Source organism: Myotis myotis, unplaced genomic scaffold (genome assembly GCF_014108235.1).
Source record: "Myotis myotis isolate mMyoMyo1 unplaced genomic scaffold, mMyoMyo1.p scaffold_m19_p_2, whole genome shotgun sequence".
NCBI classification, from domain to species: domain Eukaryota; kingdom Metazoa; phylum Chordata; class Mammalia; order Chiroptera; family Vespertilionidae; genus Myotis; species Myotis myotis.
Genome location: NW_023416324.1, coordinates 115,806,555 through 115,813,697, shown reverse-complemented (window position 1 = coordinate 115,813,697; position 7,143 = coordinate 115,806,555). Strand labels below are relative to the sequence as shown.

General features: G+C 38.1%; 1 pseudogene; it reads left to right on the top strand.

Annotated features, from left to right (window-relative positions):
* The first annotated feature begins 1,026 nt into the window (after positions 1-1,026).
* On the top strand, positions 1,027-1,815 carry LOC118674984 (annotated as a pseudogene).
* Positions 1,816-7,143: the final 5,328 nt, after the last annotated feature.

Here is a 7,143-nt window from a genome sequence, read left to right as displayed (position 1 = left end):
CTATGGGAAAGCATCTCAGGCAATGAGAATCGGCAGATCCTAGGGCAATGGAGACTGGAGCATTCAAATAACAGCAAGAGGGTCATTGTGCCTTCGTCTGAGAGGTAGAGGTGACCTGGAAAGGTGGGCACAGGCCAAATCAATTAGAGACTTGTAACTGGAGTGGAGACTTCAGTGAAGGTCAAAATTACTATGACACATGGCAGGACTTTAATTAGGGCCATGCTCAATGTTCCTTAATCCTCTTGAGGGGTGAAAATAAATTAGTCAATCTAAAATGAGTAAAACCATAAAAGTTATTCCTGGTACCAATTGTTCTGTTATTTGTTATTCTATCTATTTTCTAAAAGAAATAACCTTGTTGAAACATCTAATTTATTTACAACCAAAGGACTTAGCATAAACTGAAGTTAAATGGGTGTGAATGTTTTTCCAAAGTTGGGGGAAATTACTTCTTGGCCTGAAAGAGGTGGGGAAGATTTTGCCAATGTCCTTGTGAAATCCGTTTAATTTCTTGGGAATGCTATCATGTCGTCAGACTTACTAGGAGAATAAGCTTTTGAGATGGTATATCATTTTACATATGAAAACACTGTACTTTTGCAAAAGTCACCCAGGTGGCATATCCAGTCAGATTTTAATGAATGTATAGAATGGGCTTTGGAGGTAGATACACCCAGACTCACAATCCATTCATAACCTTTCTTCATAGTGATTTAAAGTGTACATCACATGCACGTTACACACTATTTCTGGCTTTTAGTACCAGTTGTTATATCTCATAAAACTGCTGAAAAAATATTGCTATATTTCTCTGCAGAATATTCCCTATAGCATATTTTATTTCCTCCATTCACTTTCTCCTTCTCTTCCAACATCACTTAAAGGTTAAATTAGTCTAAAAAGAGCCCTCCTTTCTGCCCAACCATAACTTCCTTCAAACTGGTATGGACTTCTGATGTAACCAGGAACTGTGCCACATCAATGATACAACAAAGAGGCCCTTTTGGCTCTCTGAGCAGCACCATGGCAGTGGGCAAGAACAAGCACCTTATGAAAGGCAGCAAAAAGGGAGCCAAAAAGAAAGTGGTTGATCCACTTTCTAAGAAAGATTGGTATAATGTGAAAGCACCAGCTATGTTCAATATAAGAAATATTGTAAAAACACTAGTCACCAGAACTCAAGGAACCAAAATTGCATCTGAAGGATCATGTTTTTGAACTGAGCCTAGCTGATCTGCAGAATGATAGAGTTGCATTTAGAAAATTCAACCTAATTACAGCCTAATTTTGGCTGTTCAGGGCAAAAACTGCCTGACTAATTTCCATGCCATGGATCTTACCCGTGACAAAATGTGCTCCATGGTCAAGAAGTGGAGACCATGATTGAAGCTCATGTTGATGTCAAGGCTACCAGTGGTTATTTGCTTTGTCTGTTCTGTGTTGATTTTACTAAACAGTGCAACAATCAGGTTCGGAAGACCTCTTATGCTCAGCATCAGCAGGTCCACCAAATCTGGAAGAAGATGATGGAAATCATGACCGAGAGGTGCGGACAAATGACTTGAAAGAAGTGGTCAATAAATTGATTCCAGACAGCATTGGAAAGGACGTAGAAAAGGCTTGCCAATCTATTTGTCTGCTCCATGCTGTCTTTGTTAGAAAAGTAAAAATGCTGAAGAAGCCCAAGTTTGAATTGGGAGAACTCATGGAGCTGGTGAAGGCAGCAGCTCTGGAAAAGCTACTGGGGATGAGACAGGTGCTAAAGCTGAACGGGCTGATGGGTATGAGCCCCCAGTCCAAGAATCTGTTTAAAATTCAGACATTTAATGGGGACAAATAAAAAATCTTATTTGTGATATTTTATTTCTGATTATTTAAAAAATAATCTTACAGCTTGGTGAATTATGTTCTGAATTGATAATAATGTGAACTTTTCTGTCCTATTATGTGGATTTTATCTATTTACCTAAGTAGCTGAGAAATGATAGTGATTATTTTAAGCTGTAGTTGTTAGGTTGGAGAGAGCCCAGGATCGGATACATGCAGACATGTGACGAGATAATGGACTCCCCCTGGCATTTCTAACAGATCAGCATGCCAGACACAGACACAGGCTTCTCCCTGAATCCACAATGACCCCCACACAGATACTGACTCCTTCCTGAACACCTGGCTGACCCCCTGCAGCTGAAACTTCCTCAGCTGAATACCTCAGCTCATGCCCCCGCCCCTCACCCAACCGCAGTATAAAAAAGCGCCCCCCTTCCTGTTGGCATGAATCCTTGTGCCCTGTCCTTGGGGTACTTGGGTCTCCCAGGGACGCAGAAATAAACCTTTTCCTTTCCTTTCTTTTCTGATTCACTGGACTCTCTATTTCTTGTGCCGCCTCCTGAGCCACCTAACCTAACAGTAGTTATCTGGATGTTTTAGAGAGGGTCAATAAAAGAAAACCATTTCTTAAAAAAAAAAGATACAACAAAGCAAGGAATCACAAACCTAGCAGCCAGGACTTCAATACCTATTTTGGGCCCTTCTATTTTACCTCACAGACCCACATGCTGCCACACTTCGAAATATGTTTGTAGACATGCAAATTTATCCCTATTGATAGATCAGCCACTTACTCTCAAAATATGGTATATGAGTGTTGTCTAGTTCCAGGATCCATGGTAGCAGTTTGTAACTTAAGGAAGAAAATATAGAGTAGCATCAAGCAGGTATTTGCTCTGGCTTCTTATGGGATGAGACTCACTGTGACTTTGGCCATGCTTTGAGCTTCTGAGCTCTCAAGGAAGCATCTTTAACCAAAAGCAAAACAAAAAGCAACAACAAACTTGCTAAATGTGAAGGAAAATTATTGGTTTTGTTATTTCAGAATCCAAGAGTCATTAGGACCTGAGGTAAACCCAGGGTTTACCACCTGGCAATTTTGTTCATTTGTTCCAAATTCATTGTCACTATTACATAAAAATGACCTAATCTATGCAGGAAATAGACCTATCTGCCTCTTCTGTCATGAACTGTCCCAGGAAACCAGAGCCTCAGCCATTGGCTAGGCTACATAGTAATTTTTGGCATTCCTCCAAGGTCTATTCTTGCCACAAACTCATATTATAAATCATTTTCATTTTTTTAACTCAAAATACATATATAAAAATTTTAAGTGTTAGAACTGCATGTAGACACTAGAAATTTCTTAACAACCTCAATGTACAAAACCCATTTGCCCTGTCCATGGCCTTAGATGCTCTTTCCTTCTGAACAGGCATGCTCAGGAAAAATTGATGGGAGGAGAAGGGTGCAAAAGTTGGTTTATAGTTGTTTGCACTGAAAATAATACAATAGTTAATAAATGATAATACAAAAATAAATTCTGTGTTTCATACACATACTCACAACTGTAAACCTACTTTTTACCCCACTCTGTATTTGAGAGATTTCCTGGACTTCAAAGGACTCCACATAGAATGCTGGAGGTATTGAGGAATTTATTTTCCTGCTTTTGCCATCTGGGTTCTAAGAAGCGAGCAGATTCACTGGAGCTATACTAAAGAAAACAGATCAGAGGAGAGAATTAGAGATCCCTGTGATATCATTGAGGAAAAGAAAAAGTAACCTTTTTCACTGACTTTATCGTCTTCCCGCTGGGGTCTGCAAATTCCAACGAGTGGCACACGCGTGAAAGCTCTCCTTTTGTAGCTTCCCAACTCTATTCTGATTTAAGTCTCTTTTGTTCATTTTCAGTCCCCAAAGACATCAGGACATCAGTCCTTCAACTGCAAGAAACTGGAACCAGTGAGCTTGGAAGCAGATTTTCCCCAAAGCCTCCAGGTAGGAGTCCAGGCCAGCTGACACCTTGATATCAGGCTGTGTAAGGTGCCAGGTTGAGAGAACTAGCTGTGCCACACTATGCCCAGATTCTGACTTCATGGACTCTGAGCTAATGAATGGGTGTTGTTTAACCTGTTAAGTTTGTAGTGATTGTTATGCTAACAACAGCAAATACTGGGTGTTGACTTAAAATGTTGTTACAGTCATCCCACATTTTGCAATGAACCTACTGTTTTTGACAGCAGAACTAAATGGCAATTTATTATTCAGAACATGAGGTCTTCACTAGTAAGGTTTGGTAATATTCAGAATAGCTGAGCTATTCCTTTGGCTTTCTAAAGACAATCACTACTTTAGTACATTTGTCTTGGGGGCACTCACTTTCCTTGTAGGCTAGACAGCAGCATCTAACATTCATATGTCAATCTCTAGAGACTAGAAAGAGGTACCTGCCTCTTTTCTTTGTTCTCCTCCTTCAAAGAAATCTTTCTATGTAAATGAAACTTAGCTCACAAAGTTCAGGAAAGAGCCGCAGGTAGCCCCATTGTCATATCTTAGTGGACTTAGTGGATTTATTGTCAAACTGCAGCACTAAAAGGAAAACAGTCTTTAAAATGTGACTTCTGTTCATCCATGTTTCACTTTGTGGACATTGAATTCTTTTTATTAAGCAGAAAGGAGCTTATGTCTTTCCATTAAGCAGGAAGGAGCTCAAGTCTCCAAGCTAACCTGGAGACTTGAAGCAAAGGTAACCAGTGCTATATTAGTTTGCTAGGGCTGCTGTAACAAAGTACCACAGACTTGGTGATTTAAACAGGAATTTACTTACACGGAGTTCTGGAGAGCAAAAATCCAAGATCAAGATGTTGGCAAGCTTAGTAATATCTGAAGGCCTCTCTCCTTGGCTTGTAGATGGCCATCTCCCCCCAGTGTCTTCATATGGTCTCCCCTCTGTGTGTGTCTGTGTTCTAATCTCTTCTAACCAGGACATCAGTCATACTTGATTAGCCCCCCCACCACACCCCCAACAACATCATTTAACCTTAATTATCATTTTAAAGTCCCTATTTCCAAATATAGTCATATTCTAAAGAACCAGGGATTATGACTTCAACAAATTCTGGGTGGACATAATTCAGTCCATATCAGGTGGCATTAAGTTACTTATGTCAGGAGTGTAGCCTCCTCTATGCATGGCTTCCAGTGGTCCTTCCAGGCCATCCATTAGAAATTGTCTCCCTGCTGTCATGGGGTTACAGAAGAGGTTTATCCCCCATGTAAGGTAAGAGAGAATAAGTCTAGCTGCAAAAATTGGGTGATAAGAAGTGACAGAGCCATGATAAAGCAAAATCTCCTCATAGAAAGCCCAGTAGACTTATTGCATTGTACTATCAGTGCCAATTTACAGCAAAAAGCTTCTCAAGAAACCATATGTATTCTGTTAGTTACTAATACTTTCCATTAAATTAGAAAACCATTAGCATTTATCCATTCAACTGTTTATCTCTTATACCCCATGCTTCCTGAAAGATTCATACAATTGAGATTATAAATTTTATTTAATTTCTTATATTTCTTTTACTAAACATAAAAGCTAATTATAATTATCCTTGACATTTATTGAGTCAAAATGTAGCATATGTTGTACTAAGTGGTTTACATATATTACCTCATTAAAGTCATACTAATCATATGAACTAAATACTATCATTATCCCAATATTACAGAAAGAGAACTGAGGTTTATATATTTAATATCTTGCCAAAAGTCACACAACCATTATATAACAAAGCCAGATCAATCAATGTCTACCCAACTGCCTTTCTGATTGTAATTAGCTTCAAAATATAATAGGCAAAACTTCTATCACAGAATCAAGAAAAATGACATCATTATTCATGAGTTCCCATTTATAATGCAAAAAATATACTGACAAAAGGTAATTCACTAATTGCATTTCTATATAACATAAGCTCTGGCTGTTAACCTGACATTACAAAATTATGGTGTTCCCATGTATGAAACATCTTATGGGTCTTTAGAGGTGGAAAACTTCTTTTTATTTCAAACTCAATTATAAAATTATCTAGAAATAAAGCATTACATTCACATATCTAAAGTTAAATTAAAATAGAATAAAGCTTCAGACAAATGACAAATCACTCTGGTACATGGGTCAAGATCATTAAGATAATAGCTATGGCTGCCTACTTCTGAGATAATATTTTAAAAGAATGGGCATTTTTAAGAGAAAAAACATGAACATCAAAACAGACCTACATAGAAAGCAAACCTATTCCAATCAATTCTTTCCCAGGAATTAAAATTAAGCCATAATTAATGTTCAAAAAGATCTTACAAGAAAAAGAAATCAATATTTGAATGACACTACAAATTTCTGTTGACCTATTTCAAGTAAATCATTAGCACTTGTTAGTAATATTTGTATCTAGTATTTATCTAGCAATCTGTGGAGAACAACTGTTCTCTTTTCTTGTCAAGCCTTGAATTGAAACAAATCCTTCTGCAGATCCAGTGCCATGACCAGGAGACCTGCAGCTCTATTGAGAGCCTAGAGGTCTGCTGGAAGTGCCTCAACAGCTAGCCTCATCTCAAACTGTGCAGTGGCGCATCACTCTCTGCTGAATAAAAGTCTGGGGCCACAGCATAAACACCCTTCAATAAAGATTCCAGATACAAAGATAACGCTGCAAAAATTTTTCACTAGTATGTCTGCACTAGAGGAAATATGAAGAAAAATTTGGGGCACAGGAAAATTATACTGGATGGAGACTTGAATCTATACAAAGGAATGAAGAGCATCAAAATGGGAAATATATTAGTAAATATAAAAGAAAATTGTTCTCATCTTTAAGTTACTTAAAAGATAATTGTCCTTTTGCTCTTTCTTGTTCCACAAATAGCCACATGTTATTATACAATGTCAACACATTTCTAAGACCTGATATTTAAGGTCAAAGTAAACAGATTTTTCCATATTGGGTTCCCAGATGCCACAAGCTGCTTTTAATTCCAATAAAGAGAAGACTGTCATCATTAATTACTTCTTCATTGCATAAACTACATGGTTTCCATGTTCCAGTGTGATTTAACACATGGCAACTTCAATTGCATAGTCAAAGCTGAGAACCTGAAACTTGTCAACAATGGGAAGACCATCTCTGTTTTCCAGAAGATGGTCCCCATATCAAATAGAATGATGCTAGTACTGAACATGTTATGGAATCCACTGGGCCTTGAGCCTACTTGAAGGGTGAAGTCAAAAGGGTCATCATCTCTGCACTTCCA